At 47.7% G+C, this 25,233-nt stretch overlaps 1 protein-coding gene across 4 annotated transcripts in view; it reads right to left on the bottom strand.

Annotated features, from left to right (window-relative positions):
* GRIK4 (glutamate ionotropic receptor kainate type subunit 4) overlaps window positions 1–25,233 on the bottom strand; it is a 616,708-nt gene that overhangs the window by 182,707 nt on the left and 408,768 nt on the right. The gene's annotated exons all lie outside the window — the stretch shown is intronic.

Genomic DNA, 25,233 nt, shown 5'->3' with positions numbered 1-25,233 from the left:
TCTGTGCAGGAACATGTGAAACAAGTCCTATAGATACAATGAAGTAGGACCAAAGAGATAAGCTCTAGAACAGTGTTCCCCAAGTCTAGTCCTCAAGAGCCACCAACAGATCATGTTTTCAGGATTTCTTCAGTATTGATTAGATGATAACCTCATCATTTGTGCAATACTAAGAAAATCCTGAAAACATGATCTGTTGGTGGCTCTTGATGACTGAAGTAAGGGAACACTGGTCTAGAATGTAGCTACACTGCAATACCAGACACAGCCTGTAGGAGTGCTACTGTTTTGTAGAAATGATGCTGTTTTTCCTAATCCGAGACAACCCTTTTCACCGTTTTAATCCTATCTGGAATTTCAAAAGCATTTAAAGGGGTATTCCCATCTCCAAGATCCTATCCCAATATGTAGTAAGTGTAATAATAATATTAGCAAATGCCTCCAATTAAAAATGTAACCATCCAAATACATCCTAAATAATCAATCCAAAAATGTGTAGGATAGCACTTTGCTTAAGTAATATATCACAATGCCATAGTAATTATTATATATAGCCAAGGGAAATGAAGTGAACAAAAAATCCTTAAAATATTAAAGTTTATTATGATATAAAATACATACAAAATAATGAAATACAAGGTGTAAAATACAAGGGCCTCTAAAAGACACGAAAATAGACCCAACCTCAAACAGTATCTGACATAAAAGGCAAAGTATAATGTTAATGGTGGTAGCTAGCTACATAGGTAAATAGAACAATCAAATAGTGCCACCTATATATTAAACACCCATTGCATAAATAAATGACAGTTGTCCCTCCACCCCAACGTGCGTTTCATTCTGCTGCCTTAGAGGGCGTCCCCTCAGGAAGCAGGACGAAATGTACATTTTCGTGTCCCTCATATTAGAGGCACTTGTGTTTTTTTATTTTAGATGTATTTTATATTATAAAAAACTATAATATTTTAAGGCTCTTTTGTTCACTTCATTTGCCTTGGGTATATATAATAATTACTGGGGCATTGTGATATATCAATTAGAAATGCAGTATTGTTCTTCTAATTCGCTGTCTCTTACCCCATGTGCAGGGCTTTGCAGAGGCTTAGGTATCCATGGTTATGATCACTCATATAGTGACAGTTAGTTATTAGTGGTTGTAACTAGTGTTGAGCCACCCCCGTAGTGTTCGAGTTCGGTTCGGTTCGTCGAACACCCGTGTGTTCGCCGAACTGTTCGTCGAACTGTTCGTCGAACACCTTCGAACACCGTTAAAACCAATGGCAGGCAAACAAAAACACATAGAAACACATAGAAAACACCTTCAAAGGTGTCCAAAAGCTGACAAACTGCTCAGAAGACATAACTAACACATGGAAAAGTGACAAGTACATATAGTCATGCGAAAATAAAAGAGGTGGAGGAGTAAAAGGAGGGGGAGACACAGATATAGGTGTGACACCCCAGGGGTCTGGTTGCCACAGTGATAGAGATGTTATGTCTGAGAGCAGGTGGGAGGTCCTTTGGTCAGGGATCCTGTGCATGCCACACCTCCTGCCCAGTCTTGGGAGGGGAAGAACTTCCCCTATATAAACCCGGGGCTGAAGCAGGGTTAGCAGTCAAGGAGAGTAGAGACAAGAAACAGCAGAAGCAATACTACTACGAGTCAGGGGCTGGCAGCTGCAGAGCTCGCCCTGACTGAGAAGCTTTCTTACCGGACCCGGCGTCCGAGGCTGTGGGGACTAACTCTTACCCAGCAGCAGAAGCCGACCGGCAGGGGATTTCAGGTCCTCAGGCCCTGAAACCCGAAGGCACGGTCACACGCGTGGGACCAGCACCGCCATCGTGGAGCGGAAGCCATTAGAAGGCCCCGAGTCACCGGCCATACGGGTGAGCACCACACGGTACACTCAGGGACGTGGGCTACTTATATCCGCTTCTAGCAAGGTAGCCAGAAGAGTACAGTCAGTTTGGGAGGCCTACAACTCCGCCTGGCCAGGGGAGATCCCATCTGCTCAAGGACTGACCAGGCCCCGTTCACTAGCAAGTACTCCGGGAGGGTCTATCGTTGTTACCAGTAAAGACCCTGAATTACACCGCACCGTCTCTGAGTGGTTCCTGCTACCCCTATCATCCACATCTGCTGCCCTGAGGCCATACCCCTCCCGTTGGGGGTTATACCATCTACGCTGCACCATCCATCCACCGGCCTCAGCGGACTGTCCTGCAGCGGCAGCTCCATAGCTGCATTCAACGGGTGGCGTAGTCGTCCTGCATCTACCGCTGTTACATCGCCGCTCAGTTTGACTCCCTGGGCACGGACCGGGTCACCGCCACGAGACTACAACCCTCAAGAGATCCGGCTCCGGGTAAGCTCCCGCGTGCGCAACGCAGCGCGACACAGGCCCAGGGGCGCGTCATAGGCATGTCATGCCCTTCTAAAATCCAAAAAGTGAGAAGCCGACACGGCCAGTCCGCTCCTGCCCGTGCCACCTCCGTGTCGCCGGGTTTGTGCCAGAGCCGCGGTGAACCCTGACGGCCAGCCCCCCTCTCCCAATACTGGTGCCTGTCCGCTGGTGGGTCGAGCGAGCCCCCCTGTGGTGGAGGCAGCTCTAAGCTTTTTAATTTAAATTGTCTCTCTAATTTGAATGAATACACTTTAAATCCATTTACAAGGATCTATTGGAGGGCAAGTCTCATGCCAGCAGCCGCGGTAATTCCAGCTCCAGTAGCGTCCACTAAAGCTGCTGCAGTTAAAAAGCTTTTATAAGGATCGAGCTCGGCTGTCCACCGCAAGGCATCCTACTGCCAGTCCCAGCCCCTATGCCTTGGGGTGCCTCCTGATGCTCTTCACTAAGTATCCCATGGTCCCGAAGCATTTCCTTTGAAAAAATTAAGTGTCTAAACTACAGGTGGTGCAGCTTGCTTAACAGCCGGGATAATCCGCTCACTAGCAGACACTGCTACTAGGCACAAAGTATTTCCTGGGCTAGATGCAGTTAAAAATTTGTAATTAGATACTCTCATTGGATGCTGAGAAAGCATTCCATAGAGTCTCCTGGCACGCCATATATGATTCTCTTAAAAAGCTTGGGGTAGGGGTCTAGGGGACCCTTTTATAGCCAAAATCACGGCCCTGTATCGCAATACGTCACCTAGGCTGAAGATAAATGGAACTGTAGCACCCTGAGGGCTCGGTTGCTACAGACGTATTGCACCTCACCCAGAGGTGTGATATCTCACTCTCAGGTAAGGATGGAGTGTGGATCAGGACCCGACACCTGCATGCATTACACCACATTGCCGTGGGGCAGGGCGACCAATATGCCCCTGAGATGGGCACGACAGTCCCTGTCCCTGGCTGGAGTGGGGGGAGGGAACACTGAGGAAGGGGAACCCTGTAGTGCAGGAGCAGGGAGGAAGCAGTTCCTGGGTGCATTGAGAAGGGAGTATAAAAGGTGGGCACCATCTTATTTCAGTGCAGAGAAGTCTGAGCAGAAGTGGCAGGGAGCAGGGGCTCTGCATGAGCTCTGCTCCGGAGGCGGGCCTAGTAACAGAGGCCCAGGCCTGGAAGAGGGAGAAGGAAGGAAGAGGAGCGGAGAAGGCTCCAGGAACGAGGAATGAAGGGATCCCAGGGGTGCGGACGGGCGAGTCGCCACCGCACGCCCGAATCCACCTGCGTGGAGGGGTCAGGCCAAAGGGGGAGACCGGTCCCCGAACTAGTGGAGGCAGGAAATGACCCTCAGCTAGAAACCGGAGGCTCTGACATTTTATGTGGCGCAGCCCCTCGCTACACCCGCTAGGAAGGCACCACATAGGGTCAGGGAAACTGGCGCCAAGTTTACCAAGAGGAGGCCCGAGGCAGCCGGACAGAAGTGTTGGTAAGAAAGGCCAGACAAAGGACACACAAAGGGGGTCCTGTGAAGTGCTCCAAAGTTATCTGGGAGTTGTCTGAGCCCCTCACCTGGTGAGCACAGTACGACGTGGGCAGCCGTTACCTGCAGACGTGGTCTGGATAATAAGAACTGTGAGTAAAGGCCCTGAACTGCATCACTGACTCCGTGTCGTTACTGCTGCTGCCCTGCACCATCACCCCCATCCTCCGCATACACTGCCCTGAGGCTATACTCCTCCCGTGGGGAGTTATGCTACGCTCTGCTGCACCCACAACACCAGCCTCAGTGGTCTGCCCTGTAGCGGCGGTTCACTCTGACCGCAATCCATGGGTGGCGTAGTCGGACATTTAAACATGAAAACCACATAAATAGTTCCGCCACTGGTTTGACCGCCCTGAGCCACAGAACTGGGTCGCCGCCACGAAGACTACAACCACCAGCATCCACCAAAAAGGGTCCGGCTCCGGGTGTCCCAAGGCCCAGGGGGTGCGTCAGAACATTTTCATCACCTTTCACAATCACCAATGGGACAAGGCAGTGATGTCCTCTGTCCCCTCTCTTATACATCCTAGTGACGGAGCACCTGCTCTCATCAATTCGCCATAACCCCAATATTAGGTGGATTGAGGTGGGAGGCACCGAGTACAAGTGCTCTCTATTTGCTGATGATGTCCTAGTATATATCACTCAATCACATATATCCATCCATGCTGTTATGGCTGAAATAGATCACTTTGTTACATGGTAAAACTTTTAAAATCAATGCAGCGAAGTCTGAGGCCCTCGATGTCTCCCTCCCCAAATCCATATAGGATTCCATCCAGTCCAACTTTCCCTTTGCCTGGCCCTCACAGGGTATCAAATACTTAGGAATTCCTATTCATAGAGACCTCTCCCATCTATGTTATCTTAATTTTGGGCCCTTTATTGAACAACTCCATACAGACCACGGTTGGCAAGTTAGAACTGTAAGATTCACTACGTGAACCACTGGTGTTTTGTGGAAAAGCACATGTACACTGCGTTCCAAATTATTATACAAAAAGTGTTTAGGAGTGATAAGGGAAGAATTTGTTTGTTTGTCAGTTAAACTCATTGATGGTGATGTGTGTCAGGGCTCTTTATATCACTGTAAGCAATTGCAGACACCTGTGCTAATTAGTTTGGCAGGTGTGTCCAATGAAAGGCAAGACTACTTAAGAAGGCTCTCTCACATTATTAAGCAGCCTACATTTTCTGCCAAAATGGGAAAGAAAAAGGATGTGTCGGCTGCTGAGAAGCAACAAATTGTAGAGTGTTTAGGTCAAGGCATGACTACAATCAACATTGTGCGATGATCAGGATGAAGTGTCTTGGCAATCAAGAAGTATGTAGCTGATTCACAGTACACACGTGTGCGTGCTGATAAGGGCAAATTGAGGACTCTTTCCTACAGGCAATTACGTCAGGTTGAAAGAGCAGCGGCAAAAAAGCCTTGTCATAGCAGCAGACAAGTTTTTGAAGCTGCTTGTGCCTCCAACGTCCCCCGAACAACAAGATGCAGGGTCCTTCAGAGGTTTGCAGCTGTGCATGCGCCATCCTGTCGACCTCCTCTATCCACTTCACACAAGCAGAAACGGCTCCAGTGGGCCAAACATTACATGAAGACTGATTTCAAAACTGTTTTGTTCACGGATGAGTGCCGTGCAGCGCTCGATGGTCCAGATGGATGGAGTGGAGGATGGCTGGTTGATGGACACCCCACGCAAACACGGCTACAGCGCCAACAAGGAGGAGGTGGAGTAATGTTTTGGGCTGGAATCATGGGGAGAGAGATTGTCGCCCCTTTAGGATCCCTGAAGGCGCTAAAGATGAACTCCATAATGTATGTGGATTTTCTCAAACAGCACTTCCTGCCATGGTTCAAGAAGAAGAACCGTGTATTTCACAGCAAGATCATTTTTCTGCATGATAATGCACCATCTCATGCTGCACATAAAACATCTGCATCTCTGGCTGATATGGGCATAAAAGGGGACAAACTTATGGTGTGACCCCCATGCTCCCCTGACCTCTACCCCATTCAGAACCTTTGGAGCATCATTAAAAGGAGTGTCTATGATGGCGGGAGGCAGTTCACATCTAAGCAACAGCTCTGGGAGGGTATTCTGTCCTCATGCAAAACAATTGAAGCAGAAACCATCCAAAACCTGACAAATTCAATGGACGAGAGAGTTCAGAAGCTCCTTTCGAACAAGGGGTCCTATGTGAAAATGTAACATCACCTAGAATAAAGTTTTGAGTTGAAAACTGTTTGATTTCAGTTTCTAACAACCTGCTAATGCTTATAATTTCAAAAATGACCATTTTTTTGGTCTTTATTAAAATGAAAAGGTTGATCGAAAAGTTTGGGGGATCTAAGAGTGTGGCAACCCAGTAGTCATGATTACTTCGAATTCTGACAATATGAGGGTCATGCTGCAGGTAGTGCAGCAAGAAGGCACTTATGTGCCTTGCGCATCTCGGAGCCCCAAAATTATTTTCCGGGCTAGATGCAGCTAAAAATTATTTTTAATTTTAAATCTGGTGAAGCTTTAGTATAGATGGCCTAATAGGATCAGTGCTGCACACTGCTACAAAGCCCAAATTATTTTCCAGTCAAGATACAGATAAACATGATTAGTAATTTGAAAGCTTAAAACGGTTGGTAGGGTGATTTTAACCAATCATCAAGCTTTTACTCTCCCCACGATGACACAGGGGTAGAAAAGTCGTTTCGGATCCATGATTTGTTCATCTTTATGAACGTGAGTCTGTCTACATTATCAGTGGAGAGCCGCGTGCGCTTATCTGTCAGCACACCACCAGCAGCGCTGAATACACGTTCAGACAGAACGCTGGCTGCGGGGCATGACAAGATCTCCAAGGCGTAAGTGGCTAGCTCCGGCCATTTATCCAGATTGGAAGCCCAAAAAGAGCAAGGGTCCAGTGACACAGTCGTGGCTTCAATGTTTACTTGGAGATACTCCTGTACCATCGTCTCTAGGCGTTGACTATGTGTCAGACTTCTTGTCTCCTGTGGCCTTGCAAAGGATGGGCTAAAAAAGTGGTGAAATGATTCCGCAAAATTGATGTTACCAGCAGATACTGTGGTTCTGTTACGGTTTGAGTGCTGAACACTTGACGGTCCCACGGTTGGCAAGTTGGAACTGTGAGATTCACTACGTGCACCACTGGTATTTTGTGGAAAAGCACATGTAAGATTCTGCAACAGTCTCTGCTGATACTCCTGCATGCGTGCATCCCTTTCTATGGCAGGAATAATTTCTGCAAATTTACTTTTGTACCGGGGATCTAACAGTGTGGCAACCCAGTAGTCAGGATTATTTCTAATTCTCACAATTCGAGGGTCATGTTGCAGGTAGTGCAGCAAGAAGGCACTCATGTGTGTTGCGCATCCAGGAGCACCAAGTCCCTGTTGTGTTGGTGGCGAGGTAACAATCATGCTTCCTTCCTCTGTCCTCTCCCCCCAACCTCGCACAACAGAAATGTGATCAAGGTCTCCCTCATCTGATGAGTCTTCCATCAGTTCGTCCTCCACTTCTTCCTGGGCTCCTGCACCTTCCTCACTAGTTTGGCTGCTACCATGCGCCCTGGTAAAACCATCTCCCCCACCCTCACATGCCTGCCGCCTTGGTGCTGCCGACCGTCTGGACCTTGCAGATGTTAGCCCTTCCGCATACAACTCCTCCTCCTCTACTTCCTCCACCTCCTCTTGTGCCACCACCTGACTCCGAATTCTGTTTAACATGTGCTCCAGCATGTAAATCACCGGAATAGTCATGCTGATAATGGCATCGTCAGCACTAAACATCTTCGTCGCCATTTCAAAACTGTGCAGAAGGGTGCATAGGTCCCTGATCTGAGACCACTCCTCCAGCGTGATTTGCCCCACCTCTGAATCTCGTTGGCCCAGGCTATACGTCAGAACGTATTGCACCAGGGCTTGTCGGTGCTGCCACAGTCGCTGCAACATGTGCAGAGTTGAATTCCACCGGGTAGGCACATCGCATTTTAGCCGGTGAAGTGGCAGGCCCAACGACTTCTGTAGAGATGTAAGTCGCTGAGCTGCGGGATGCGAACGGCGGAAGTGAGCACACAGCGACCGTGCCCTCTGCAGAAGGCCATCTAGTCTGGGATAGTGGGCTAAAAATTGCTGGACAACCAGGTTCAACACGTGAGCCATACAAGGCACGTGTGTGACATTGCCCCGGCGAAGGGCCGCACCCAGGTTTGCAGCATTGTCGCACACGGCCTTCCCTGGTTTCAGGTCCAGTGGAGACAACCATTCATGAAATTGGTTCTCCAGAGCTGACCACAACTCCTCAGCTGTGTGACTCACATTTCCCAGACATTTCAATGTAAAAACCGCCTGATGACGTTGAGCCCTACTGCCAGCATAGTAAGGAGGTGTGCAGGATCCCTTCTGCGCAGTTAGAAAGCTTGTGGCATGACCAGACAGGCTTTGGGTGCAGGTGGAAGACCGAGAGGAGGTTGAGGAGGCAGAAGCAGTGGAGGAACTTTGACATAAAGAGGATTGACGCACAACTCGTGGGGACGGCAAGACTTGGACAGCAGCCCCTTGTCCTGCTGTCACCATAGTTACCCAGTGCCCAGTCAGCGACATGTAACGCCCCTGTCCATGCCTACTCGTCCAAGTGTCTGTGGTGAAATGCACCCTGTCACACACAGAGTTTCTCAAAGAAGCGGTGATGTTGTGTGCGACATGCTGGTGGAGCGCAGGCACACCTTTCTTTGAGAAGTAGTGCCGACTGGGCATCTGGTACTGGGGCACTGCGACGGACATAAGGTCTCGAAAATCCTCTGTGTCCACCAGGCGGAAAGGCAGCATTTCTGTAGCCAAGAGCTTGCAGATGGTGAAATTCAACCTCTTAGCTTTCTCATGGCTAGGAGGAAATGGTCTTTTACTTGTCCACATCTGAGGGACCGAGGGCTGGCTATTGTGCTTAGACGGGGTTGATAAGGGTGTCCCCGGCAAACTGCCGGTCTGTGAGGAAGATGCAGGCGGACATGTTAGGTTGCCTTGATCCAAAGGTGGTGCTATCGATGTCGGACAGCGCTCAACACCAGCTGGTGTTACCACCTCCAAAGAAAATGATGACCTGCCAATCACGCTGGCTGTTGCGGGTAAAGAGGTGGCAGGTCTGCGCCCCAAAACAGGTGTGACTGCTGTCCCCCCAGTCACAGAGGATGAAGAGGCCGCGGATGCACAAGATATGGCAGACGGTGATTGGCCCGGCCGGCTAGGCCGCATGGTAGCACACTGAGCTTCCCACTGCAACTTATGCTTCATGTCCATGTGCCGGTTCATGCATGAAGTACTCAAACTATGTATTTTTTGGCCTCTACTTAGCTTTTGCTGACAAATGTTACAGATAACACGAGTTGGGTCATCTTTATCGATCTGAAAAAATGCCCAGGCTATGCAAGGCTTAGCACCCATGCGACCTGAAGAGCCACCACGACTTGTGGTGAGAGGCAGAGTTGTGTTTGAGGATGCAGTTGTTGACGTGCTTCCAGTACTACGTCTCTGTCCAGGAAGGCGCAACCTGACCTCGTCGTCACTAGCATCTTCCTCCACCTCCTCTGCTGACCTCATCTCTTGGCTGACTGTGGGTTGACAGTAAGTGGGATCTCCGACCTCATCATCATCACCCTGTGCGTTATCACACCCGTCGTCCTCAGAGCCAACCTGTTCCTGCCCTGACAAAAAACTAAAGTTGTCGCTCCAATCAGGTATTTGAGTCTTATCATCGTCTTCCTCATTGTCTCCACCAACAGGAGTTACAGTTTGGGAATGAGGGTCTACATTATGGTCAGAACCTTCTGCGTCTGGTCCTGGATCCGACTCATAAAGATTCTGGGCATCAGTGCAGATCATTTCCTCGTCTGGATTCACAGAAGCGCTGGAGTCGACCTCTGATTCCCAGGCTATAGTATGAGTAAACAGCTCTGCAGACTCAACCATCTGTTCTACCTCATACTCAGACGGGCAGCTCTACCTCATACTCAGACGGGCAGCTGGAGATTTGGGAGCTGTGAGGAAGCAAGTGCGATTTGGGTGACACCTTTGAGGACTGGAGTATTTGTGATGTTGAAGTTGATGTGGAGGAGAGCCCACTTAAAGGAGCACTTGATATCCGTTGAAGCACCTGCTGTTTTTGTGCCTCATCTGGAATTTGTAGCGATTGGCGTGGCCGTAAGAAAGGGATCTTATCACATTGTCCGCTAAAAGAAGTAGACATTTTAGTTTGGCTGGAAGATGGTCTTTCTTCTGCAGATGTTACTGTTGCTTTAACACCTACCCCACGGACACAACCTTTTTTCCCCTTCCCAACACGCCTATTCCCCTTTCCACCAGCAGCAGGCCTTTTTCCACTCATTTTGGTGGTTAACTAATTCACAACTCTGGAGTTGTTTGCACAAAAAAACAATGGATGGTAACCGAGCAGAGCTGAGTGGCCAAACTGTGGTATTAGGCCAAAACTATTGGCTGGGTTAGATGCAGAAAAAAATTATTTTGAATTTGCAACCTGATGGAGGTCAGTATAGATGGACTAATAGACCAAGTCCCACACACTGCTTGAAGCCCAAATATTTTTTCAGAGCTAGATGCAGAAAAAAATTATTTTTAATTTGCAACCTGATGGAGGTCAGTATAGATGGACTAATAGACCAAGTCCCACACACCGCTAGAAGCCCAAATATTTTTTCAGAGCTAGATGCAGAAAAAAATTATTTTTAATTTGCAACCTGATGGAGGTCAGTATAGATGGACTAATAGACCAAGTCTCACACACTGCTAGAAGCCCAAATATTTTTTCAGAGCTAGATGCAGAAAAAAATTATTTTTAATTTGCAACCTGATGGAGGTCAGTATAGATGGACTAATAGACCAAGTCCCACACACCGCTAGAAGCCCAAATATTTTTTCAGAGCTAGATGCAGAAAAAAATTATTTTTAATTTGCAACCTGATGGAGGTCAGTATAGATGGACTAATAGACCAAGTCCCACACACTGCTAGAAGCCCAAATATTTTTTCAGAGCTAGATGCAGAAAAAAAATATTTTTAATTTGCAACCTGATGGAGGTCAGTATAGATGGACTAATAGACCAAGTCCCACACACCGCTAGAAGCCCAACTATTTTTTCAGAGCTAGATGCAGAAAAAAATTATATTCAATTTGCAACCTGCTGGAGGTCAGTATAGAAGGACTAATAGAACAAGTCCCACACACTGCTAGAAGCCCAAATATTTTTTCAGAGCTAAATGAAGAAAAAAATTATTTTTAATTTGCAACCTGATGGAGGTCAGTATAGATGGACTAATAGACCAAGTCCCACACACCGCTAGAAGCCCAAATATTTTTTCAGAGCTAGATGCAGAAAAAAATTATTTTTAATTTGCAACCTGATGGAGGTCAGTATAGATGGACTAATAGACCAAGTTCCACACACTGCTAGAAGCCCAAATATTTTTTCAGAGCTAGATGCAGAAAAAAATTATTTTTAATTTGCAACCTGATGGAGGTCAGTATAGATGGACTAATAGACCAAGTCCCACACACCGCTAGAAGCCCAACTATTTTTTCAGAGCTAGATGCAGAAAAAAATTATATTCAATTTGCAACCTGCTGGAGGTCAGTATAGAAGGACTAATAGAACAAGTCCCACACACTGCTAGAAGCCCAAATATTTTTTCAGAGCTAGATGCAGAAAAAAATTATTTTTAATTTGCAACCTGATGGAGGTCAGTATAGATGGACTAATAGACCAAGTCCCACACACCGCTAGAAGCCCAACTATTTTTTCAGAGCTAGATGCAGAAAAAAATTATATTCAATTTGCAACCTGGTGGAGGTCAGTATAGAAGGACTAATAGAACAAGTCCCACACACTGCTAGAAGCCCAAATATTTTTTCAGAGCTAAATGAAGAAAAAAATTATTTTTAATTTGCAACCTGATGGAGGTCAGTATAGATGGACTAATAGACCAAGTCCCACACACTGCTAGAAGCCCAAATATTTTTTCAGAGCTAGATGCAGAAAAAAAATATTTTTAATTTGCAACCTGATGGAGGTCAGTATAGATGGACTAATAGACCAAGTCCCACACACTGCTAGAAGCCCAAATATTTTTTCAGAGCTAGATGCAGAAAAAAATTATTTTTAATTTGCAACCTGATGGAGGTCAGTATAGATGGACTAATAGACCAAGTCCCACACACTGCTAGAAGCCCAAATATTTTTTCAGAGCTAGATGCAGAAAAAAATTATTTTTAATTTGCAACCTGATGGAGGTCAGTATAGATTGACTAATAGACCAAGTCCCACACACCGCTAGAAGCCCAACTATTTTTTCAGAGCTAGATGCAGAAAAAAATTATATTCAATTTGCAACCTGCTGGAGGTCAGTATAGAAGGACTAATAGAACAAGTCCCACACACTGCTAGAAGCCCAAATATTTTTTCAGAGCTAGATGCAGAAAAAAATTATTTTTAATTTGCAACCTGATGGAGGTCAGTATAGATGGACTAATAGACCAAGTCCCACACACCGCTAGAAGCCCAACTATTTTTTCAGAGCTAGATGCAGAAAAAAATTATATTCAATTTGCAACCTGCTGGAGGTCAGTATAGAAGGACTAATAGAACAAGTCCCACACACTGCTAGAAGCCCAAATATTTTTTCAGAGCTAAATGAAGAAAAAAATTATTTTTAATTTGCAACCTGATGGAGGTCAGTATAGATGGACTAATAGACCAAGTCCCACACACCGCTAGAAGCCCAAATATTTTTTCAGAGCTAGATGCAGAAAAAAATTATTTTTAATTTGCAACCTGATGGAGGTCAGTATAGATGGACTAATAGACCAAGTCCCACACACTGCTAGAAGCCCAAATCTTTTTTCAGAGCTAGATGCAGAAAAAAATTATTTTTAATTTGCAACCTGATGGAGGTCAGTATAGATGGACTAATAGACCAAGTCCCACACACCGCTAGAAGCCCAACTATTTTTTCAGAGCTAGATGCAGAAAAAAATTATATTCAATTTGCAACCTGCTGGAGGTCAGTATAGAAGGACTAATAGAACAAGTCCCACACACTGCTAGAAGCCCAAATATTTTTTCAGAGCTAAATGAAGAAAAAAAATATTTTTAATTTGCAACCTGATGGAGGTCAGTATAGATGGACTAATAGACCAAGTCCCACACACTGCTAGAAGCCCAAATATTTTTTCAGAGCTAGATGCAGAAAAAAATTATATTCAGTTTGCAACCTGATGGAGGTCAGTATAGATGGACTAATAGAATGATGCTATGCCCAAAAGATTTTACTTCACTAGGTGCAGCAAAAAAATTGGTATTCTATACACAGGTGTTATATCTTGCAACACAGATAGGCTACTCCACTGACTAACACACTCTGCAATAGGCCAAAAAGGATTAGCTTTGCTAGATTCAGCCAAATGCTGTGAAAAAAACTTGCACAGCACTGGCACAGACCTGCCTGGCAAAAACTGATAGGAACTCATGTAACCTAGTCCTGAAAAGGACTCCAATTACAATTAGTCTTTACTCCCACAACCTATCTATTTAAGAGCACAGACCTCCCTGTTAAAAGTCGTAGGAAATGCTGTAACCTAGTCCTTAAAAGGACTGCAATCACAACTATTCCCTACTCCCAAGCTATCTGTATATTTGTGCGAAAATTGGCTTGAAATTAACAAGGTATAGCGCACACAGCAACAGCGGTGCCGTCTAACACGCAGCTGCAGCAGTGAGAAAATGGTGGCGACGGGGAAAATGGCTTGGTCTTATAGGGCAAGGACATGTGACATACACTGCCAATGACACATGCCCTTGCTTGTGTGAAAAAAAGCACTTCGCTCCGTGTGTGCGCTGCTGATAGGCTGACAGATTGCACCTCCCCACTGTAAATGCGGGAAAGAGAAAAAAAAATGGAGATCTTCATTATTCCGGCAGAGATCCATCCCCTGCCCCTCCCCCCGCCCCGCTGTACACTCAAACATTAATTTTCATCATTACTGAGAAAAAATCCAGTTATGATTTTGGTGCATGAACAGTTATCGAACATAACCTCGAACAGCCGAATTTTTCTCAAATTGTTCGTGTTCGCCGAACGGCTCGAACACCGCCCAAAACAGCTCGAATTTGAGATTGGCGAACAGTTCGAGTAGAACAACGCTCATCTCTAGTTGTAACCATGGATATCTACAGTAAGCTACTGCAATGCCCTGCACATGGGGTAAGCAACATAGTGAATCACAAGAGCTATACTATATTTCTAATCGGAAGCATTTGCTAATATCATTATTATTTCACCTACTACATATTGGGATAGGATCTTGGCATTAGGAATACCCCTTTAAGTCAGTGAAAACACATTAAAGACTTAAGTAATAGTATACTATAGTTTCATAAGCGGCTGAACTTTTTGTCTTGGGCTACTAACTAATTTTAATGTGGTTGTGCATCTTGTCTTCCCCAAGCCTTTCTACCAGTACACAGCATCTAATGTTTAGGGGCACCTGAACTGGCATAGGTATGATAGACAGAATATCCAGACACTATATAAAAGAACTTACAGTGACCACTGATGTAAATGCAGTTGCCTGTTGTGTATCTAGACTTTTTTTGTAACATAAAAGGTTGGTACAGTAAATGAGAATGATGGGACAAGGGGGAAGTATGGAAAAATGGTTAACAATTAGCTTAGTTTTGGGTAATAGAGGTGGGTTATAAATTAGTCATGATTATCAGAAGGGGGGCACATGTGGCTTTAACCCCTTTACTACTGTGTTTTTTTTCGCTTCTGCGTTTTTGTTTTTTCTCCTCTTCTTCCCAGAGCCATAACTTTTTTTATTTTTCTGTCAATATGGCCACGTGAGGGCTTGTTTTTTGTGGGACGAGTTGTACTTTTGAACGACACCATTGATTTTATCATATTGTGTACTGGAAAACGGGAAAAAAAATCCAAGTGCTGTGAAATTGCCAAAAAAGTGCAATGCCACAATTGTTTTTTTTTATTTTATTTTTTTACCATGTTCACTAAATGCAAAAACTGACCTGCCATTATGATTCTTCAGGTCATTACGAGTTCATAGATACCAAACATGTGTAGGTTCTTTAATATTTAAGTGGTGAAAAAAAAAATCCAAAGCTTGTCAGAAAAAAAAATGGCGCCATTTTCAGAGACCTGTAGCATCTCCATTTTTCGGGATCTGGGGCCGGGTGAAAGCTTATTTTTTTCGCACTGAGCTGTTGTTTTATTCATACCATTTTATTCATACCATTTAGATACGATGTTTTGATCGCCCGTTATTACATTTTATTGTAATGTTGCGGCAAGCAAAAAAAACGTAATTCTGGCATTTTGAATTTTTTTCTTGTTACGCCGTTTACCGATCGGATTAATTATTTTTATAGTTTGATAGATCACGTGTTTCTGAATGCGGCGATACCAAATATGTGTATTTTTTTTAATTGTTTATTTTGAATGGGTCAAAGGGGAAGTGATTTGAACTTTTATATATACAGTACAGACCAAAAGTTTGGACACACCTTCTCATTTAAAGATTTTTCTGTATTTTCATGACTATGAAAATTGTACATTCACACTGAAGGCATCAAAACTATGAATTAACACATGTGGAATTATATGCTTAACAAGAAAGTGTGAAACAACTGAAACTATGTCTTATATTCTAGGTTCTTCAAAGTAGCCACCTTTTGCTTTGATAACTGCTTTGCACACTCTTGGCATTCTCTTGATGAGCTTCAAGAGGTAGTCACCGGAAATGGTTTTCACTTCACAGGTGTGCCCTGTCAGGTTTAATAAGTGGGATTTCTTGCCTTATAAATGGGGTTGGGACCATCAGTTGTGTTGTGCAGAAGTCACGTGGATACACAGCTGATAGTCCTACTGAATAGACTGTTAGAATTTGTATTATGGCAAGAAAAAAGCAGCTAAGTAAAGAAAAACGAGTGGCCATCATTACTTTAAGAAATGAAGGTCAGTCAGTGCGAAAAATTGGGCAAACTGTGAAAGTGTCCCCAAGTGCAGTTGCAAAAACCATCAAGCGCTACAAAGAAACTGGCACACATGAGGACCGCCCCAGGAAAGGAAGACCAAGAGTCACCTCTGCTTCTGAGGATAAGTTTATCCGAGTCACCAGCCTCAGAAATCGCAGGTTAACAGCAGCTCAGATTAGAGACCAGGTCAATGCCACACAGAGTTCTAGCAGCAGACACATCTCTACAACAACTGTTAAGAGGAGACTTTGTGCAGCAGGCCTTCGTGGTAAAATAGCTGCTAGGAAACCACTGCTAAGGACAGGCACCAAGCAGAAGAGACTTGTTTGGGCTAAAGAACACAAGGAATGGACATTAGACCAATGGAAATCTGTGCTTTGGTCTGATGAGTCCAAATTTGAGATCTTTGGTTCCAACCACCGTGTCTTTGTGCGATGCAGAAAAGGTGAACGGATGGACTCTACATGTCTGGTTTCCACCGTGAAGCATGGAGGAGGAGGTGTGATGGTGTGGGGGTGCTTTGCTGGTGACACTGTTAGGGATTTATTCAAAATTGAAGGCATACTGAACCAGCATGGCTACCACAGCATCTTGCAGTGGCATGTTATTCCATCTGGTTTGCGTTTAGTTGGATCATCATTTATTTTTCAACAGGACAATGACCCCAAACACACCTCCAGGCTGTGTAAGGGCTATTTGACCAAGTAGGAGAGTGATGGGGTGCTACGCCAGATGACCTGGCCTCCACAGTCACCAGACCTGAACCTAATCGAGATGGTTTGGGGTAAACTGGACCGCAGAGTGAAGGCAAAAGGGCCAACAAGTGCTAAGCATCTCTGGGAACTCCTTCAAGATTGTTGGAAGACCATTTCCGGTGACTACCTCTTGAAGCTCATCAAGAGAATGCCAAGAGTGTGCAAAGCAGTCATCAAAGCAAAAGGTGGCTACTTTGAAAAACCTAGAATATAAGACACAAATCACTTGTCAGACCACACATGGAATACGGTGTACAATTTTAGGCATCAGTGTATTAGAATGACGTAGATTAAATAGGGCAGGTGCTTGGAGAACAAGGTAAGGACATTATTCCTGTAATGCCTTATTATCTTGTGCATTATCCCTTTATCATCTTTTTGTACATAATTTTCTACAGTGTGACATCACTATACGCATCATCTCTGATTATTTATATTCTGTGATGTCATTATGCAGATCATTCTTTACGGTGACATAATTATGAGCATTTTCTTGTGATGTTGCCATGTTCATTATTCCTGATTATTTATTTGCATTAATGTCACTATATAGACTATCCCTTCATTGTGACATCATTATAGACATTATATGACATCACTTTGTGCTTTATCCCAGTGCTGTAATATCGCCAAGTGCCTTATATTTTGTAATGCAGCAGCTTGCTGCATTGCTAAAATGTCCAGGGGGTGTGTTCTGGCTGACCATTTACCTCCCCCTCAGGTGACTGATCACATGACTGTGACATCATCACAGGCCCTGTGTGCACAGAAGAATATATAAATCCTGGTGGTTTTGAAACAGAGGGAGAGAGAGAGAGGCCTGGTGAAGCCTGGAAGGCAGAGGCTGGATCCCTGTGTTTGAGATACCAGTAGCTTCGGAAGGCACGTGGCCTGGAGACTACGTCTGGGAGCCTTAAAGCCACAGCAGTGGCAGAACCGAGCTGATAGAAGCAGCTGAGACCCGGAAAAGGTAAACCGGCGCTTTAAGTGAATATTGTTGCTGTACCTTGCTGAAGTCTGTATTTCAAGCCTAGCGGGCATAGCTGCCACTGAAAAGGCTCTAGGATACATGTGTAACATTCCTGTGAGCCACTGAGATGGACTACGTTATAAACAGTTTATGAAGTGTAATAAACTGCTGGACTACTTATTACCGGAAAACGTTGCATGTGTGCTTTAATTGACCCGGTGAAGCGAGTGCCTCAGCGTGATGAATAGCGCTACCTTACATGTGGTGGAGAATGCGGGCAACTGCAGCCTGGTTGCTAGGGGTAACTGCCCAGGACGACGATTGTGGATGCAAGCATCTTGCTGTGGCTCGGCGGGGTCATGAAGATTAAAGCATCTGGCTGGAACTCGGTGGGGTTACGAAAATTGTCGTCGCACTCAAACCTGGTTTGCTGTGGCTTGGTGGGGCCACGAAAATTTTCCGGGGAGAGCGGTTTGAAGTGTCTAGTGTGAACAGTGTACCGCAATGGCTATGAATGGAGCAATATCCCCAGACGGAATGGAGAAGTGGTTTGCAGCAAAATAGAGTTTCCTGAAGAAATGCAGGAGCTGATAAAGATGGCTGTGAAGGGAGAAGCAAATGAGACTGAAGCTGTTGAACGATTAAAGTGCCTGTTAAAATCGCAGCAGCAGGCATTTGAGAAACAACAGCAGGTATTTGAGAAACAACAACAGGACTCGCAGCAGGCATTTAAGAAACGACAACAGGTCTTGGTACAGGAAGGGCAGGAGCTGTTGGCCCTTTACTGAAACGTGGCAGCACACCATTCCTTGAGTTCTCCTGTGGCGCCGGTACTATCACAGAGTGCCCAGGGAGGCAGTAAGATATGTTGTGAATGGGGTCCTAAGACTATTGCATTTTTTTTTCAAAAAGTACCCCCTACAGGTGTGGTTGTCCAAAAGGGGGCGGAGTCTCAAAAGGGGGTGCAGTTTCAAAAGAGCGTGGAGTATAGAAAACCAAAATTGGTTACTGGTTGTGGGTTGGTACCGCCTAAAAATTACAATTTTGACCCTTGATAACGGGGTAGCTCCAGTAGAAGGGGGTGACGTCAAAGTGGGAGGTGACTTGTTGGTCCACAACACCATGGGGAGTGACACAGACCCCATAGCTGACGGTGACACTACGAAAGTAGAAAGAGAGTTCAGTCAGGAGGAGCTAGACGAGGTGAGAAAGTCCCCCTCTCGTCGTCGAAGGCGCAAGGACCACAAAAAAGTTGCTGAAAGGACAAATAAAGAAAATGCAATGCTGTGTGCCTTTATTCTGAGTGTGGATCCTCCTTTAGAAGCAGGGGAGATCAGGAGTGAAGAGAAGGTGACGTTGCCAGTAGCAACCTCCGGTACAGTATCAGACAACACTGAAGATCAGGTGGAAGAGTTGGATGCAGTTCTGCAGATTCGTTATAAGCTGGATGATCTACTGAGACAGAAGGATCAGGAACCAACAGCCCTGAAGGAGGAGGTGGCCACTCCTGACCAAGAGCTGGAGCCTGTCAGGTAGCAGTATCAGAGTGACGTGCAGCAACTAAGGAAAAACCTGGAGAATGTGTCCTCAGACCAGCTGAGCCTGGAGTCTGAGCGGCAGAAAATAAACCAGGTTGTGAGGAACTTGCAGCGAGAACTGGAGGAAAGCAGCGAGGAAATCAACAAATGGAAGGAAAAGTTCCAGAAAAATAAAGAAGAGGTTTTTCAGTTGGAGCTTGACAAAGCGGAGTTTGAAGATGAGCTGTGGGAGATGAAAGATCGTTTCTCCCTGGTACAATTAGAGCTGATGCAGGTGAAGCAAAAGCTGTATGAGGGTCTACACCAGAGGGATAGGGAGCTGTCTGCCTTAAAAGAGGCGCTGCAGGATGAAGTTTCTAGACGTGATCAAAACCTAGAACGACTGCGTGAACAGTTCAACCGGGAGCTGTGTGAATCCAAGAAGGAGTATGGTGAACTCATTAATGATCTGCAACAAATTAAGATAGACTATGAGGATCTCCTCAAGGTTAAGGAAAAACTAGAGGATGATAAGGTGGATGCAGAGCACATACGCCGAATGATTGAGACCACTTTACAGGGTGAAGAAGCTGAAAGTCAGTTGTCCTTGAAACCTGAGCCAGATGATCATTTGGAGACCACTCGTGAGACAGAAACGTCTCGGTACAAGTGCCTCATAGACGTACCCGAAGATTTGAGAGAAGAATGCACCAGAGAGTCAGTGCATGTGACGCGCCCCCTGGGCCAGTGTTGTTTGGGGGATACCCGGAGCCGGATCAGATGGGGGTTGTAGTCTCCGAGTGGCGGTGACCCGGTCTGTGCCCAGGGTGTCAAGCTCAGTGTGTGGCAGTCCTACAGATGTTACTGGATGTTCTTTAGTGTCGACTACGCCACCCGTTGATTTGCGGTCACTACGGCCGCCGCTGCAGCAGGGTCCGCTGAGGCTGGTGGTGTGTGTGCAGCTCAGGTAGTATAACCCCCAACGGGAGGGGTATAGCCTCAGAGGGTCAGTTGCAGAGGATGGTGGTTGTGGAGGTGCAGTGAAGATGGTAATGAAACTCAGAGTCGGGCTGTGCAGTTCAGGGTTTTTACTTACTGCTTTTGTGTTGGTCACTCCGGCCTTGAGTGACCGCCCGAGCCGTGCTGCGTCCACCAGGTCCTGGACTCGGCCAACCCCCAGGTGATTCTGGAGCGTGTTCCTGAGCTCCCTTTCTGACTTGTCCTTCTCTCTGGCCTTCCCCACCAGGGATCCACCTAAGTCCGGCTCCCTCGGGCCTCTTGTTGGTAAAACCCTTGTCTCTGGGTTCCCTGACCCTATTCTTGGTTTGCCTTCCGGGTGGATTTAGTGGGTGGTCGTGGCAGATCCTGCCCACGACCTCCGGTCTCTGGCTAAGGATTAGTGCCCTCCACCAGCTTGGGATCCGGTACCCTTGTGCCAACTCTTCACCCTCTGGTCTAATTTTGGGTTCTTGGAGTTCCCTCTTCTCCCCCTCTGGGTCCTTCTTTTCTCCTCTCTCTCACTCTCTTGGCCTTGGAGCTGGATGAGCTGCTCTGCTTGTCTGACCAAACCTCTACAAAAGACCCTGTTCTAAGATGGTTCCCACCTTATATACTCCCTCTATGTGTGAGCTCAGGTGACCAGCACCCAATGAGCTCCTAGCATTACCCAGACTGCTCCCCCTATCTGCCCCTACACTACTGGGATGTTCCACCCCCCTCCCACTCCAGCCAGGGACAGACGCTGTCGTACCTGCACATTTCTCTAGTGGGAGTACCATTGGTCTGTCCCCCGGAAATGGGATGTATGTAGTGCATGCAGCCTACTGAGCTCAGTTCCACACTCCATCCTTACCCGGGAGTGGAATACCACACCTCTGGCTTGAGGTGTAATACCCCTGTAGCAGCCGAATCCTCAGGGTGCTACATTCCCCCCTGGTAAATCACAGCACGTCCTCGGGCTGTAAGATATAAAAAACATCCAAAACATACAATTTTTTTTTTTTTCATAAACATAAACATATAAAACATCACATATATTATCAGCAATAAAACTTTTCATATAAAACATCCTTGTAAACACTCTTGCTCCTCCGGCCACGGTGCAACTTGTGACCGGGAAAAGTGCGACAGTCTCCTTTAGAAACACGGTTTTCCTATAAAACCTGTAGAGGGCGCCTTAGAAAGCGCAACTATATACAGGGGAAATATGGCCGCTCTCAGTACTCGGCCAGGTAATGGGAATAGGGACACACGGGTTAACAGTTCACTTTTGTCCCAAAGGAGACATATTTAAAGCAGCAACAGTTCACTGTACCCCGATGGGTAACTATTTACAGTCTCTTTACCGTACTTTAACGACGGCGTCCTCCTGCTCCTTCTTTAGATTCAGACCCGTCCGGGTCCACCTGCTCCTCCTCACACCGCAGCTCCTCCTCCGTCAGGCGATGTACATGGAGGGCGTAGGGTCCTTTGGCACACTTGTGCCGGGTGAAGGTGACCTCGTCCCCTACATACAGGTCACGACCTCTGTGTCCCTCCGGCAGATGGCTTTCTACGTCTCTGCGGGTTACAAAGACGTCGCCGGGGGTATGATGGTCTCTTATGAAGCCCCACCCATGCTGCAGGTTGAATTTAATCACAGTCCCGGTGGTACGGGGACCATGAGCTGAACGGGGATCTCTCCAGGTCCGGCTCTTCTGCTCCGCGCTCCTTATCTGTGCTTGCTGTTCCCGGACCCGCCTCTCTCTCCGCTCCTTCTCGAAGACCTCGAGCTGCTGGCGGCAGCACTCTGCACGCTCCGCTGCGGCCGCCCGAGTCTTCTGAGTGAACCCCATGAGGTCTCCTCCGGTGGGGTCCCACTCAAATTGTGCCTCCTCTAGCGGGGGCTGGGTCCTCCTGACGGGCTTCGGAGCCGGAATCAGGGGCTCACACAGGGGCCTCGCCCTTTTGAGTTCCAGTTGGTAGTACTCCTGGGGCCATATGAAGGGCTGCCCATCCGGGCACGTATGCTGGGCGAACAGGTCCTCACCCAGGTGCGGTACTTTGGGTGTTATGGGCGCTGTGGTGGTAGCGGCGCCCGGGTTGACCAGGCCTTGCGACCAGGCTTGGGGCACGCTAAAGGAAAAGGGCACCGTAAGAACGGCGGCGCCCGTGGTTACTCGGCCCTGCGACCAGGCTGGTGGCTCCGCGGAGGTAGGGGGCGCTGTTGGAATGGCGGCGCCCGGGTGTACTAGGCCTTGCGACCAGGCCGATGGTATTTCCTGCTTTGCCGTGCTCAGGGTCGAAGCGCGTGACGTCACAGGGGTCGCGGCCGCGGTTTCCGGTTGAGGCCTAGTCTGCGGCGGTGACGATGCAGCGACGGGCACGGCAGGGGGAATTTCGGGCTCTGTGACGGGGAGCTGGGGCAGGCACGCGGTTTCCCGGCTCGGGGTAGAGACGTCCCCTTTACCTGCCTCCATTCGTTCAGCTCCCTTCTCGGCGCCGTCTCCGGCCTTGAGTCCTCCTGCACCATCCTCAGAGGCGGTCTGTCTCCTCGTCTCGGGTGGCGTGCTCCGCTGACGAGTTTCGGTCCGCTGGGCCATCTCTCGGCTCCACTCCGCCAACGTCTCTCGCTGCACCCGGGCCATCCTCCGTGCGAGGCCCTCCAGCGCAGTCTGTGCACACTCCCGGTCTCGGGGGAGCTGTGCCAGGACCTCCACTAGGCCTAGTGGGGTTGTGGCTTGTAGCAGGCTCCTGACCACTGGGTCGGTGCTGCCTGACTCTCCCTCCATCTCCGGGTAGGCTCTCTCTGGACTCTTCTCCAGACTTCTTGTCTCCGGGTGCGCTCTCTCCAGACTGCTCCAGGCGACACCCATCTTCGTTCTCTTCTTCTGTCTCCGCCCACATTGAAGGTGGTCCCGGGGCAACTTTGTGATTGTCAGTTCCAGGGGCAGTTCTCTTTCGCTGATGGACACTTCCAGCATCACAGTCTCTGTTGGTGGGCGCGGTTTCCGCTTTTGGCGCCATTCTTCGACCTGGCCCACGATGGGAGGTGACCTCTTGCCACCCTCTGGCACGCCCATAATGGCGTCCGCTCTTCCAAGGCGGGAAATCTTTGGAAATGGCGGGAATCGTCTCCCAGTGGCGGGAAACTCCACGGATGGCGGGAAAAAAACTGCAAATGGCGGACAACCGGCGGGAAACGACCTGTGATGGGGTCCGTTGGCGGGGACCCTCCGGAACCGGCGGGAGACTTCTTTTTAAGGTAACGGTGAACTTTTCTTCAGGCACGCAGTACCCGGTTGTTGCGGGCACGTAATCCTGCCGACTACGCCAAAGTTGACGCGCCCCCTGGGCCAGTGTTGTTTGGGGGATACCCGGAGCCGGATCAGATGGGGGTTGTAGTCTCCGAGTGGCGGTGACCCGGTCCGTGCCCAGGGTGTCAAGCTCAGTGTGTGGCAGTCCTACAGATGTTACTGGATGTTCTTTAGTGTCGACTACGCCACCCGTTGATTTGCGGTCACTACGGCCACCGCTGCAGCAGGGTCCGCTGAGGCTGGTGGTGTGTGTGCAGCTCAGGTAGTATAACCCCCAACGGGAGGGGTATAGCCTCAGGGGGTCAGTTGCAGAGGATGGTGGTTGTGGAGGTGCAGTGAAGATGGTAATGAAACTCAGAGTCGGGCTGTGCAGTTCAGGGTTTTTACTTACTGCTTTTGTGTTGGTCACTCCGGCCTTGAGTGACCGCCCGAGCCGTGCTGCGTCCACCAGGTCCTGGACTCGGCCAACCCCCAGGTGATTCTGGAGCGTGTTCCTGAGCTCCCTTTCTGACTTGTCCTTCTCTCTGGCCTTCCCCACCAGGGATCCACCTAAGTCCGGCTCCCTCGGGCCTCTTGTTGGTAAAACCCTTGTCTCTGGGTTCCCTGACCCTATTCTTGGTTTGCCTTCCGGGTGGATTTAGTGGGTGGTCGTGGCAGATCCTGCCCACGACCTCCGGTCTCTGGCTAAGGATTAGTGCCCTCCACCAGCTTGGGATCCGGTACCCTTGTGCCAACTCTTCACCCTCTGGTCAAATTTTGGGTTCTTGGAGTTCCCTCTTCTCCCCCTCTGGGTCCTTCTTTTCTCCTCTCTCTCACTCTCTTGGCCTTGGAGCTGGATGAGCTGCTCTGCTTGTCTGACCAAACCTCTACAAAAGACCCTGTTCTAAGATGGTTCCCACCTTATATACTCCCTCTATGTGTGAGCTCAGGTGACCAGCACCCAATGAGCTCCTAGCATTACCCAGACTGCTCCCCCTATCTGCCCCTACACTACTGGGATGTTCCACCCCCCTCCCACTCCAGCCAGGGACAGACGCTGTCGTACCTGCACATTTCTCTAGTGGGAGTACCATTGGTCTGTCCCCCGGAAATGGGATGTATGTAGTGCATGCAGCCTACTGAGCTCAGTTCCACACTCCATCCTTACCCGGGAGTGGAATACCACACCTCTGGCTTGAGGTGTAATACCCCTGTAGCAGCCGAATCCTCAGGGTGCTACACATGAAGAGTTCAAGAAGGCCGTGGGAGCCTGTAAGGTGTACTCGACCTCAGAAGCTAAACAGCTGGTGGTCCTGTTCACAACCGAAGTCACAGTGAAGAGGGTGGCTATCCTAAGTGACATGCACTGGCGATGTATTCGCACAAAGCGGTTTGTCCGGTTGAAGACGGAACAAGCCATTAGACAACTGGAGCTTATGAGAAAAGCTCAAAGTCTGCGGGAAGAAGTAATCTGGGTGCCTCATGCTCTGGTAAGAAAGCTCATTGGGAGAAATGGCCAAGCCATGCAAATGATGGTAAAGAAGTCTGGTGTGATGAAAGTAAGCCGTCCACGTGATCATCAGGACTGGATACCAGATGAAGACACTATGGTGTCATTCTCTGCTTTAGGAACGGAAGAAAATCTTGCATATATACGCATGCTGATGGAGTACTGAGTGACCTACCTGCGAGAGGTAGAACAGTT

The sequence above is a fragment of the Phyllobates terribilis genome, unplaced genomic scaffold (genome assembly GCF_046119375.1).
Source record: "Phyllobates terribilis strain yellow unplaced genomic scaffold, ASM4611937v1 Scaffold_12__6_contigs__length_324123572, whole genome shotgun sequence".
Classification (NCBI taxonomy): domain Eukaryota; kingdom Metazoa; phylum Chordata; class Amphibia; order Anura; family Dendrobatidae; genus Phyllobates; species Phyllobates terribilis.
Note: the sequence above shows the minus strand (reverse complement) of the source record. Positions and strands in the feature narration are given on the sequence as shown.